This window comes from Homarus americanus, unplaced genomic scaffold (genome assembly GCF_018991925.1).
Source record: "Homarus americanus isolate GMGI-L3 unplaced genomic scaffold, GMGI_Hamer_2.0 scaffold29465, whole genome shotgun sequence".
Classification (NCBI taxonomy): Eukaryota; Metazoa; Arthropoda; class Malacostraca; order Decapoda; family Nephropidae; genus Homarus; species Homarus americanus.
In genome coordinates, this window is record NW_024752480.1 from 137,501 (window position 1) to 151,922 (window position 14,422).

General features: G+C 42.2%; 1 long non-coding RNA gene across 2 annotated transcripts in view; it reads left to right on the forward strand.

The window, feature by feature from the left end:
• LOC121855107 overlaps positions 1 to 14,422 on the forward strand; it is a 223,269-nt gene that overhangs the window by 50,494 nt on the left and 158,353 nt on the right. For both annotated transcript variants that reach the window (XR_006086715.1, XR_006086716.1), the window contains exon 2: positions 4,110 to 4,848. This is a non-coding gene — a long non-coding RNA (uncharacterized LOC121855107). The remainder of the gene's footprint in view (positions 1 to 4,109; positions 4,849 to 14,422) is intronic.

The window sequence follows — 14,422 nt, forward strand, 5'->3', positions numbered from 1 at the left end:
TAGATCAGTGAGTCAGCTATTCAATCAGTCAGGTAAAAGCATTCATTGAGCTATCTAACTCAGATTAACAAAAACCACCATCAACAATCACAGGTAAAGCATCGCGTGTGTTACCTGTGTAGTATTGACCTGAGGAACCCCAGAAACTCGACTTATTTCTCCTAAAACAAACATATTCCTTAACCTGACCTTGTATTGTGGAGGTCAAGTGATTTTTTAAGGTTTTGGTTTAACTTTTTGGAAGGAAAGACTTTAAAACCTTTCAGGGGTTTAATGTGGTTAGGTTAGGTTGGGGTGGGAGGGGAAAGGAGGGAGGGGTTGGGAGGTAGGGAAGGAGGGAGGGAAGGGGAAGGGGTAGGGAAAAGGAAGGGGTAGGGAAAGGGAAGGGGGGAGGGAGGGAAGGGGTTGGTGGGGGAAGGGGGGAAGCGATAGTAGGGAGAAGGAAGGGAGGGAGAGAGGGGAAGAGTGAGAAGGGGAAGGGAGGGGAATAATGTAATATTCTATAACGATACATGAGGACTCCTAGCGGCTCGGGTGTGAGTTACAGTCACTGTAAACTTGGCAATGTCAACAAACATGTCTCTCTCTCTTTTGGGGAAAAATTGGTAGAAATCTCAGTTTGTGTGTGTGTGTGTCTGTGTGTGTGTGTGTGTGTGTGTCTGTGTGTGTGTGTGTGTGTGTGTGTGTCTGTGTGTGTTTTGTGTTTTAATGTGTAACTACAAACACTCCACAATTGATGACAGGGCACTTGTTTCTTGTTCCCTGTGTAGCTTGGTGTCATTTTTCACCCCGAAAATGGTGGTGGTTCAATTTCCCACTTGTGAATGTAAGGTGATTTTTTTTTTAATTCCTGCTGTACTTTTTTCTTGGTAGATGAGGTTAGGTTAGGTTGGATTATGTTATTCATTGTGGGTGACAGGGTGAGGGTGGATGGACGGTAGGGTTTAGGTGGGCGGCAAGGCCAGGGTGGGTGCCATGGGTGGGTGCAAGGGATGGGAGCGAGAGCCGGGTGGGTGCCAGGGGAGGGTACCAGGGCCAGGGTAGCGTGTAGGAGTCTTCGGGCAGCCAGTAGGTCGTCAGTGTGCGTGCAGACGCGGTAGAGGTTGGACGTGTGTGGCGGCGGCTGGTCGGTGGCCCCACGCACACCTTGGCTCACTCGCGCACCTGTGAACTTGTGGAGTGGCCGAGGCTGAGTGTCGGCACAAGTGAAGTGGAATGGCAGAATGTGGCCGGCAGCCGGTATAGGTTGAAGGCCTTGTAAGTCTTCAAACTACTTTTACAAAACTTTTTTTACAAAACTTTTGCCCCCCAAATTGGTGCAAACTTGCAAAATTGACTGAATTGCTTTTCGTTGATGAGTTTCTGTAAAAAAAAATATTGCAATGCCTATTTTTAATGTGAAAATCACACGTAATCGTATTTCTAAGTAAATACGCCAGAAATTGAAAGAAAATTCGTTTTTGGAAATTACAGTCGAAGTTTTTTATGAAGGAAGTTGTGGCGCGGAACTGATCACGAGTTTTGCAACTTTTTATGTATATATTTTTTTTAATTGTTAGACTCGCTTATTAAGGTGTTGGGAGATGAGCAGGTGTTGGTAGACGAGTGAGTGTACCTGTCAACACCTGCTGTAAACAGAGGTGGTCTACTCACACCTCATTATTATTATATATAACAATGTCTATAAGATTTTTGACCATAAGAATTACTAAAAACTTTATTATTTTCTTTTAACTCAGTAATTCTTGTCGTCAAATATTTCACAAATAATGTTAATAATTACCTTAGAAATAAAAGAAATGATAAGATAGTGTTAATTACACCTGAGAAAACAACAACAACAAAAACAATCCAAACTTTTCCCCAAATGTTCAGTCAAGTTTTGTATTTATTCTCTGGTCAGGTCAAACATCCTCTGTAAACATTGACTTAAAAAAGTTTTTGGTTAAATAAACAAGATTTTGAGCGTAAGCACATCTGGCCCTAGCTACTGGACGGTGGGCTCTGGTGTGCTGGAAGGTGGGCTCTGGTATGCTGGAAGGTGGGGTCTCGTGTGCTGGAAGGTGGGGCACATATCCTGGAAGGTGGGGTCTGGTGTGCTGGAAGGTGGGATCTGGTGTGCTGGAAGGTGGGGTCTGGTGTGCTGGAAGGTGGGGTCTGGTGTGCTGGAAGGTGGGGCATATATCCTGGAAGGTGGGGCATATATCCTGGAAGGTGGAAGGGGGTCTGGTGTGCTGGAAGGTGGGGGGTGCTGTGGTGGTGTGCTGGAAGGTGGGGTCTGGTGTGTGCTGGAAGGTGGGGTCTGGTGTGCTGGAAGGTGGGGGAATATATCCTGGAAGGTGGGGTCTGGTGTGTGGGGTGATCTGGTGTGCTGGAAGGTGGGGTGCTGGTGTGCTGGAAGGTGGGGTCTGGTGTGCTGGAAGAGGTGGGGTCTGGTGTGTGCTGGAAGGTGGGGTCTGGTGTGCTGGAAGGTGGGGAATATATCCTGGAAGGTGGGGTCTGGTGTGCTGGAAGGTGGGGCATATATCGTAGCTGGGGCCATATATCCTGGTAAAGGACCATATATCCTGGTAGGGGGCTATTTATCCACCATATATCCTGGTAGAGGGCCATATATCCCGGTAGAGGGCCATATATCCCGGTAGAGGGCCATATATCCCGGTAGAGGGCCATATATCCCGGTAGAGGGCCATTTGATCAGTTCTCCGGAGTTGGTTCACTTGCCTTACAACTAACAACTGAAATATACTGAACAAAAGTTAAAAATATTTCTCTATAAAATCACTTTATTTCCCTCTAATGTCTTATTGTTTCACGTGTGTTAAGGTCATGAATGTTGGTAAGAGAGGCGGTGTGTATGTTGAATGTTAGGAGTAGTGAATGTTGGTAAGAGAATGTTAGGAGCGTGAATGATGACTAAATAATGTAAAAAGTTCTGGTAATGCCAATGAATAGTTTTCTCGCTGTTTATAATTATATGACGTGGAGGAGTTTGTTTATTATACGTATTGGGTACAGTCTTGTTTACTCTACATACGAGGGTATATTCTTGTTTATTAGACATGCTGGGTATATTCTTGTTTATTAGACATGCTGGGTATATTCTTGTTTATTAGACATGCTGGGTATATTCTTGTTTATTAGACATGCTGGGTATATTCTTGTTTATTAGACATGCTGGGTATATTCTTGCTTATTAGACATGCTGGGTATATTCTTGCTTCTAATATACACATGAGGATATATTTCTGATGTTGATTCATGGTGGCATCCTGGGAGTGTATATTTAAATACATACAGTATATAGCCAAGCCTGTATATACCTGTGTTAATATATTCATACCTACAGGGTATTAAAACTATGATATTATATGATACTTTAAATCTTTGTCAAAGTAGAGATGAACTAATTCTTTTTACAGTCATTTAATTTTTTTTACATATATTTGTTTTACATATAGTGTACCTAAGTCACCAGGATCTTTTATTTACAATTCTGTTTACATTATTTTCTTGATGATCTTTGTAAATATGTAAATAGGATGATTAGTTGAAGTAAAAAGTGGATTATCTGAAGATTTATTTCTCTTAGTTTATATTTTTCACCTGAAGATTAAATACACCATCCCTACTTTGGGGATTAGGGTAGGGTAGGGTAGGGTAGGGTAGGGTAGAGTAGAGTAGAGTAGGGTAGAGTAGGGTAGAGTAGGGTAGGGTAGGGTAGTAGGGGTAGGGGTGGGGTAGGTAGGTAGGGGGTAGGGGTAGGGGGTAGAGGGGGAGGGGTGGGGTAGGGGTGGGGTAGTGGGAGGTTTAGGGGTTGGGGTTGGTAGAGTAGGGTTAGGGGGTAGGGGAGTAGGGTAGGGTAGGGTAGGGTAGGGTAGGGTAGGGTAGTTTTGGTTAGGTTAGTATTAGGGTTATGTTAGGTTACTATCGTTAAAGTTAGGTTAGAGTAGTCTTAAGATACGTTAGTTTCACATAGGTTAGCGTTATTTTTGGTTAGGTTAGGTTAAGTTAGGTTTAGGTTGGTTACTCTACAGGTTAATTGACTTTAAAACCCTTAAATAATTTACAAAGCATTTTAATACAATTTTGTTTTTCGTTTTTTACAGATCGTGTGTGTGTAAGAACATGGCCACAATGACCGGTTAGTGTGGCCAGGAGGAACAGTCGGGAGGGCCATCTTCCCTTGGCCACTCTCCCTCCACCTTTCAAGAAAATGATGACTACAGTACCCAGAAATACCCCATCAATAGCGATTAATACCTGTCAGTAATATCAATATATATTATAAACCCGCCAATACCTACCTACCTACCTATCTACCTATCTACCTACCTCCAGTGGCACTCGTGAGAGGTAGAGGTGTTGTGGTTGTTGTTGTTGTGTTGTTGTTGTTCTAGTGATCCACAAGTGAAGGGAATTGTTGTGAGTTGTGATCTTTACCCAGAGAATGTGAAGTGTCGGAACCAGTCAAAATATAAATAGAAAATAGAATAATTTCTCTAAGTTTGTGTCATATCATGTTGTGAAATATATTGTATAAAACAATATATATATATAAAATAAATAATTGAAATCCAGGGAAAAATACACACTAAATATTGATGAAATTTACGTTTTGAAAAGGAAGTGATTCTAGTTTGACCGAATCGTTTTTTTTTGTGTGTGCTTGCTAGTTGTCTTCTATGAGCTAGCTAGTTGGGTGGCAGGCTAGTAGAAGCAGCTAGTAGGAGGGTGGACCAGACCAGAGCCGGGTTCGTGACCCACTTCATCACCACTCAGCACCGCCGCCCTCACTTACCATGGACGGCCATCGAGGGATACTCCTCTTCCTCTTCCTCATATTAGGTGAGTACAACTGTGTCTGTCTGTCTGTGTCTGTGTCTGTATGTCTGTCTGTCTGTCTGTCTGTCTGTACGTCACTGTTGGGAGAAAGTAGAACGGGTCTTCTGGCATTATTGTCAAGCCAAGTACAACTGTTTTTCAGACTCTGCCATATATGATCGCCACTACAGGCAGAAGACGGGCGAACCATCGGCAGGCTTTACTTCTATACTCAAACACAAACTTTGTCTCTCTGTGGATCATGCCATAGAACATCGCCACTACAGGCAGAAGGATGTATTTCTTCTGGCGTAGCTTCCATAACTGTGTCATTGTTGAGTTTTAATGAACGCCTGGCGATGGTGATCACTCGTGTTGGTGATGTTTATATGAGGCGGTTCTACTGTGTATATGTTCTATTGGTAATGATTTTATACTGTATTAAATGTATTTGATCTGTACTCCTCTGTACACTTTCCGGGTTGTGTATGCATTAAGTGTACATGATACATACTTCTGTGTACACTTTCCGGGTTGTGTATGCATTAAGTGTACATAATTTGTATTTCTTTGTGCATTTTCCCGGGTTGTGTATGAGTTAAGCGTACATTATACATACTAATGTGTACATAATTCCTTACTTACCGTGTTCCAGCTATGACTGTTCTTAATTTAGTGTATCTTAGCAAGCGTCTCTCTATTAACACATTATAACTGATACTCGTCAACTCTAACAGAAAACCTCTCAATACCGGACCAACTCGCTGTACCCACCAGTCCGCTATTGAGAAGTCTTGCTGTGTATACCTATTATTATTATATATTTTGGTCTATAATTCAACTACCTGGAGACCATTAAGAAGACTATAACATCAACTAAATTAAATACCTTACCTGAATTACTGATCTAACACCTGTTTTGGGCGGCTAAGACAGGTATTAAGTTGCCAGACTGGTGTTAGAATGTTTGTCTGTGTTAGTTATGTAAAAGTGGTAATGGCGGGGACAACACATAGGATACCAAGACTCTGAACTACACTTACCTCGTCTAAGTTAAGTCAAGTACCCATTAACAGCTGGGTGGACTAAGGGGCGCCCCGGGGAGTGTATACCATTGAACCTTAGGTACACGGGGTGAGTCTTGTGTCTACTAGGCCTCTGTATTTCTTAGTTACCACGTGTTAAAAGGCCCTGGATGTTTGTTTGTCTCCGGCCTAATGATGAGAACACACACACACACACACACACACACACACACACACACACACACACATAATGCGACACCAGATGTTTTTATATTAAGTAACACATAAACACACACACAAACACACTTCACACATGAATAGGTTATTGAATGCAATGGAGGGGAGGGGAGGCGGACGAGGAGGAGAAGGGGTAGGAGAGGGGGTAGAGGGGGTAGGGAGGACAAGGAGGAGGAGGGGTAGGGAGAGGGGGTAGGGGGGGGAGGAGGACGAGGAGGAGAGGGGGTAGGGGGAGGAGGGACAAGGAGGAGAAGGGGTAGGAGAGGGGAGTAGGAGGAGGGAGAGGACGAGGAGGAGAAGGGGTAGGGAGAGGGGAGTAGAGGAGGGAGGAGGACGAGGAGGAGAAGGGGTAGGAGAGGGGAGTAGAGGAGGGAGGAGGGGTAAAAGGGGAAGGGGGGGCAGAGGAAGATAAATGAATGAGCGTAAAATAATAACCCCACCCCCAAAAAAGCAACAACAACAAAAAACTTACCTGCGGTCAACATAATTGGTGAAGGTCAAGAAGTTTACGGTTAAAATATTCACACGCTGCTGCAGTGACTCATGCATATTGTATCGTCACGGAACTGCGTGTGGTGTTGCGTGTCTGGTGTCTGCCTGTCTGTCTGTCTGTCTGTCCGTCTGTCTGTCTGTCAGTCTGTCTGTCTGTATATGAGTTAGGGGTTCTGTGTTTGATAGATGTATAATAGTAAAGGGGTGTGTTTGAGGGTTGGGGGGTAGGGGTGAGGTGGGGGGGTTTGGGGGTGGGGGGGGGTGGGGTGGGGTAGGGGTTGGGGTTGGGGTAGGGGTGGGGTTGGGGTGGGGTAGGGGTGGGGTTGGGGTTGGGGGGAGGGTGGGGTTGGGGTTGAAGGTGTGGGGGTGGTTTAAGGGTAGATTAGGGTATGGTAGCTGAGGTTGAGTTTGGTTAGGTTAGATTAGGTTCTGGGTAGGTTCGGTTGGGTTAGACCTAGGTTTGGTTAAGTTAAGTTAGGTTAGGTGTGGTGAATGATGGAAGGAGGGAGGTAAGTTGGTGAATGAGGGAGAGAAATTGGTAGGATAGGCAGGGAGGGAGGGAGGAAGGGAGGAAAGTAGACAAGGGAGTAAGTAAGGGAGAGAAGGAGTGAGAGAGGGGAGTGGACCAGCTCACAAACACACCAGGAAGATTGGTTGTGACTAAACAAACAATGTAATGCAGCGCTCCTGGTTCTCACAAACTGCCCGTGTTGATCAAGTCAATATGTTTTGGGTTCAGCGACAGAGGCCAAAAATGGTTGGTGCTTTGAGCGACCGCCCCACCCACCCACGCACACACCCACCTACCTAGTGTAAATGTCTTGCTCGAGTTTCCCCAATTTTTTTTTAATTTAAATCTGTTATCCTAGATGGAATACAGATACGCCATCTTGTAATTTAATAATTTTTAATGTGTGTGTGTGTGTGTGTGTGTGTGTGTGTGTGTGTGTGTGTGTGTTTATACCTGAATTTAGTCCATATAATACCTATTCTTTCCTGACTTAACTGATGGATGTCTTTGGTTCGTGATGGATGTCTTAGCAGGTAGAGAAAGATCCTCCATTAAACACGTGTAAAGTTATTTTGACAGTTTAAAGTTCATCAGTGTTGTTGGGTGAATATTGCGAGTGTGTTTTTTTTGTTTGTTTTGGTGGAAGGTTGCCATATGCTGGGTTGGGACGTTGCCATTTAGTGAACTGGAATACATATTGAAATGGGGTTGGAGTGATGCCATATGGTCAGCTGGATGTTTGCCATACGGTGGGTTCAGTAGTTGACATAGAGTCGGTTACTAGGATGCCTAATTTTGAGGTTGGAAGTTTGCCATAGTTTTGAACTGAGACATTGCCATATGATTGGATACGAGAATGCAAATTGATGCACTGGGAGAGTGCCATATGATAACTGGAATGTTGTCATATTGTACCTTTGGAAATATGTCAGATAGTGGGCTTGGTGATGTTGGAAAGTTGCCATATATTAGACTGGAAGAATGCCATATTGCGTAAAAGAGTTGTCATATTATGGTATGTTGGCCGAGATTATCATACAAATGCCCACAAAAATGCCCACAGTGTAAACCCAGAATAATGCCATTAGGGTAGAAATCCTCACCTGTAAATATTAATTAAGGCGTTAAATTAATTAGGGTAGTACATGTACACCTGTGCTAAGGTATAGAGTGTACTTACTGCTCAGGTGTTGTTGCTTACTATCATGTACTGTACATACCTGGTGTACTTGTGTGCTTTTATCTATTGATGTTCATGGTGTAACGGAGTGAGGTTGTACTGTACACTGAGTTAAAGATAGATAGAACATGTACACAGTTGCTAGCGTGTACCTGTAATACCCGCCAGGTGTGTTTGTGTATTTTTTTCTCACGGAGGTCGTCTCATACCTGAACCTGGTGTACTCTGAGTTCAAGTAGATAGTACATGTACACTCGTGGTAACGTGTACTTGTATAACTTGTCACGTGTACATTACCTGCTCTAATGAGGGAGGTTCTTGGCTTACCTGTCTCACCTGCGAGTACCTTGAATTAAAGATGGATAGTATATGTACTTTCGTGTTATGTACTATACCTGTGTCGTGTTTTAACCCACCCACTGAAATTTGGAGGGGATATAATTGTAATGGTTTTCATTTGTTTGTCTGTCTGTCCCGGAGAGAGAGAGAGAGAGAGAGAGAGAGAGAGAGAGAGAGAGAGAGAGAGAGAGAGAGAACAGTTCACGAAACGACACATTATACAGCTCGGGTGTAATTAAACGAACTTTTTGATAATATAACTAACCTAACCAAACCTAACCAAACCCTCCACCCCACAGGCAGCGTTAGGTTAGGTTAATCTTCAAAATATTCACCTACGGGCCTATGGTAATTCATAAGAACAATTGAATATCTCACAAAAAATTACCCCACAAAATGAAAAAAGAAAAAAAAAGAAAATGAGAATACTAACCTGAATGTCGGTCGAGTAAATAAGATTGATTGACTGATACGTTTATTGAGATACAAAAAACATTAACACATCTCAAAGGGATGAAGTGACATAAGTCATCCCCACCCCAGTCCAGGAATGTCCCTCTCAGGACTCACATAAATCCTTAATATTTCACATAATCAGTTTTAGTACATAGTTATATTCTAGGTGCAAAATGTTTATATTTCTTTAATATTTCATCTATTTTTCCTATTTTTAAACATCCACTCTATTTGCTTGGGGATAAATAAGACCGAGTCCCCGTTTTCTCTCTGTCACCATCTGGCTCCCAGCTGGCTTGCCCAAATGTCACCATCTATCCGGAATGATGGCCTGGGGGGGAGGGAAGAGGGGGTTGGGGGAGGGGGACACACGTGACTTTAGTTCTGTAAGTGTAGAAATGTATAATTAGGTACAGGGTGTCTCTCTCTCTCTCCTCTCTCTGTATACATAAACACAACCCACTGATAAAGCATTAATTATCCACAGGTATTTTTACTGAATAATAAACTCACACACACACACACACACACACACACACACACACACATACACATAAACACACACACAAATCCTTGACAGCGTGTGTGTGTGTGTGTGTGTTTGTGTGAGCGATGATTCTTCTCGGGTGTGCGTGACGACGTGTGTGTACTTCTCTTGGAGTGTGTTTGTGTGTTTGTGTTTCTCCCATCGTGTGTTTTCGTGTGCATGTATGTGTACTTATCCTCGTGTGTGTGTGTGTGTGTGTGTGCTTGTATGAAATATTTGTACCGGTCATATCTTGTACTGTTAGCGTGAGGTGTGGTTGTTGTGTGTGTGTGTGTCTCTGTGTCACCTTTATTGATCAACTAACTCTCTCTCTCTAATTCTCCCTCATTCTCTCTCTTTATATATCTATTTATCTCTCTTTCACACACACTCTCCCTCAACATCTGTCTGTCTGTATGTCTGTCTCTCCCTCGCTTTCTGTCCCATTTACTATATATTTTCATTTCACATACTTCTTTCTATTTTAAATGGTCAAAATAGGTGTAATAATAATAATAATAATAATAATAATAATAATAATAATAATAATAATAATAATAATAATAATAATAATAATAATAATAATAATAATAATAATAATAATAATAATAATAATAATAATAATTATAATAATAATAAAAATAATAAATAATAATAATAATAATAATAATAATAATAATAATAATATTAATAATAATAATATTAATAATAATAATAATAATAATATTAATAATAATAATAATAATAATAATAATAATAATAATAATAATAATAATAATAATAATAATAATAATAATAATAATAATAATAATAATAATAATAATAATAATAATAATAATAATAATAATAATAATAATAACGTTTAAAAGTAAAATGAAGAGAAAGACGAAAAAGACAACACAAGATAGAGGATAAACAAGAATGATGAAGACATGATAGTGTCGTAAAACACACACGCACACACACACACACACACACACACACACACACACACACACACATTTTTTGTACGTTTGTGGTGTGTGTAATGTATGTATGTATGTATGTATGTATGTATGTATGTATGTATGTATGTATGTAAGTTAAGGAGATAATCCCATATACACCACCAAGCTTTACTCTCGGTGTTGCTGAGTGAGACAGATGAATGTAGTGATTATTTAATTTTTGTTCTAGACCCTCCCCCAGCCCCCTTAGCCCCCTCCCCAGGCCCCTACTCCAGCCCCCTGCTCCAGTCCCCAGTTCCTTACATATAGAGAGGGGAGGAGAGGCGTGGTGGTGGATGTGTATGTCTGTCTGTCTGTCTGTCTGTCTGTTTATTTGTTCGGTTTTAAGTTTGTTTGTCCGTTAGTTGTTCCGTCCGTCCGTCCGTTTGACCCGTCAGTCGATCAGTCAGTCCGTCTATTTATATTAAAATAATATTATTGTTTAATTATCATAGAAAATCACTTGTATTCACCTATACATACATATATAACATAATTTATATCAGGTGTCAAGTGGCAGAATACGGTAGTGGCGTGTTGACTACTTGACACTGCAGGTAAATCCTCTTGACACCATAATTTCTCACCTTTGAAAATATTCCTCAACTATTTTTTCTCAGCTTAATACATTCATCATGATGTGTTCGTCTAGATCACTCACTAATTTATTTTGGATCACGTGAAGATTAGCACCCCCAGCTTATTTCACGTTAATATTGACAGTTAGGTTAGGGTGCGTCAGGTTAGGTTAGGGAGTTGCGTTGGATTTGGGACTACAGACACGTTATATCGTAAGAGTTAAGGACTTTTTTATATCTAGTGCCGTAATTACAGGTAAAGGACTGTCAGCTTACTTACCTGTGTGTGTATGTGTGTGTGTGTGTGTGTGTGTGTGTGTGTGTGTGTACGGCATGGCTGATAATGGGCATGGATGTAAATATAGTTGATGTTTTAAGTAAGAGAGTGGATATGAGTGTGTGTGGGTATCCATGTTGTTGGTGCTAGTGGTGATATAAGCGGGTGTTGGCATGGATGTGGGTAGGTGCAGGTGTAGGTGTAGGGTGTGGGTGTGGGTGTAGGCGTGGGTATATAGTTGTGGTTGTGGGTGTGGACAGGCAGGCAGGGGTGTATATGTCGTCCCAGAGGGCAGTGTAACGCAGGTATTGAACGAGACCCACACTCAGCCACTCCTACCACAACCTCTCCCGTCCCTCACCACCACCGCTACTACCTGGCCTTGTCGTACCTGTGACCTGGGAGTACTTGGGGGGAGGGGGGGGGGTGGGATCTTACCTGTGATGGCCATATTCGAGACATGACCTGCCATAACTTTGGTACCCATTCCTGTGTTATGTGAGTACCTGTGCTTTCAGTCACTATTACCTGGTGGTTTTACTTGTTGAGATATGTGAGGCTTTAAATTACATGTGGAACCTATATTTTCACCTATCCTATTAGTACCTAACCTAACCTAACCTAAAAGTACCTCTTACCTCACATGAGCTAACGCCGTAGTACCTGTGACCTCACTTATCATCATGTTGCCTTAAATACCCTAATTTTGTACCTGTATCTTCACCTGGCCTAGACATACCTGACCCTTCACCTGTCCTCGGGTAGTATTCTGGTAATTGGAGTACCTAAGGAGGATCTTGTGCCCCCAGGTAATGGTTACCTCTCATCAGCGTCCCCCATTACCTGGGCTGACTCACCTGTCCTCTCCCAGCCTAACACTTGAATGCCCTTCTTCCTCTCATCACCTCGTCCTATTACCTGGGTTGTTCTCACCTGTCTCTCTCCCAGCATTGTTTAAGGTGACCAAGAGTCTTTTGAGTACAACTGGGGGAGTGTAAGATGCCCCGAGTATAATTGGGGGAGTACATGAGCTTCAGAGTACACCTAAAGATGATAGAAGAGGCTATAAATACTACATATGGAAAGAGGAAAATATATTGGTTGACAAGAGCCCTCATAAGAGACGGTGGAGACAAGTGGAGACGGTTCAGTGTATAATCTGCGTCCTATATATAAAAAAAGTGCGTATCTCTTGTTTGAGGTCATTATCCAGTCTCCTGTTTACGTCTAATGTGACTTTTTTTTAGCTGAGAAACTGATCCAACAAGAGACAAGTTACATGGGTTCTATAGGCGTTCTTGTAGTCACTGCTGGGTCCTCCTCTGTTTGTTTTAATTTTTTTCTTCTGCTGTTTTTGAAGTTTTGTTCTATTTTGTGTTTTTATTTTGTATTAAAGGTGGGGATTTTTATGTTCTTTTATGGAGGTTATTAAGGTACGTTGTATGTCAGGAGGTGTTTGAGGTGCTTGTTTGTTCAGCGTACTGGTGTGTGTTTGTGATTTGTTTACCTGAGCCCGGGGAGGGGGGGGAGTAAATGGTTATTGCTGTTGCTTTTAGTGTGTGTGTGTGTGTGTGTGTGTGTGTGTGTGTGTGTGTTTTATTCAGGTTAGGTTAGATTAGATTAGGTTAGGTCAAGTTGTGATCCAGTAAAACTAAGGTATATTAGGACGAGGGCCCATTAAGACTGGGGCCCATTAGGATTAGGGTCCATTTGACCTTCAACCTTCATCTCCCTCCCTCTTGAAAAATGTAAAAACCCCAGTCCGGTTATTTCTTTCTGAAGTGATTTAAATTGATGTGATTTTTTCCAAGTCTTTCATTCCCTTGATTTTCATTTCGTAGCCTCAAAGGTTCTTGCTTCTGTGGATATTTGTTTATGTTTATAAGGTCTCTCTCTTTCTCTCTCTCTCTCTCTCTCTCTCTCTCTATTTTCCACACACACACACACTCTCTGCCTCTTTCTCCTGGCAACTGTGTCAAGGGGTCCGTTTATTGATTGACTACTGTGAATTTTAATTCTATTAAATCTAAGAGCTTTTTTCTAGACAGACATTTGTTTTGGTCACTATGCCTGAAAAATAGTCATAGTGTGTGTGTGTGTGTGTGTGTGTGTGTGTGTGTGTGTGTGTGTGAGCAACAGTAGGCGTGGTCTGTGTGAGTAGTCATAGTGGGCGTGGTCTGCGTGTGAGTAAACAGTAGGGGCGTGGTCTGTGTATGTGAGTAGTCATAGTGGGCGTGGTCTGTATGTGTGAGTAGTCAGTAGTGGGTGGTCTGTATGTGAGTAGTCATAGTGGGCGTGGTCTGTATGTGTGAGTAGTCATAGTGGGCGTGGTCTGTGTATGTGTGTAGTATGTGGCGGGTCTGTTGTGTGAGTAAGGCGTGTCTGTAAGGTGGGGTGGTCTGTGTGTTTGTATAGTGGGCGTGGATCTGCATGTGTGAGTAAACAGTGGTGGTCTGTATGTGTGAGTAAACAGTGGGGTTGTGAGCGTGGGTGTGGTCTGGTATGTGTGTATGGGGGGTCTGCATGTGAGTAAACAGGGTGGTCTGTGTGGGTAACAGGGCGTGGTCTGCATGTGAGTAAACAGTGGGCGTGGTCTGCATGTGTGAGTAAACAGTGGGCGTGGTCTGCATGTGTGAGTAAACAGTGGGCGTGGTCTGTATGTGTGAGTAAACAGTGGGCGTGGTCTGCATGTGTGAGTAAACAGTGGGCGTGGTCTGTATGTATGAGTAGTGATTGTGGGCGTAAATGTAGTCATAATGGACGGGTATATCAGACACTCCGTCTTCTTGCTGGTTCATTATTCCTGTCCAATAGTAAATCTGACGGTAAATAAGACAGTGCCGTGTAAATCAAAGTGTAAATATACCTTTAAATAGGCACTGTGACGTAAATTAACATGTAAATAAATCTTTAAAATACCACTATGACAAGTAAATTAAAGTGTAAATATATCCCTTAAATAGGCTCTATGACGTAAATTATCTTGTAAAT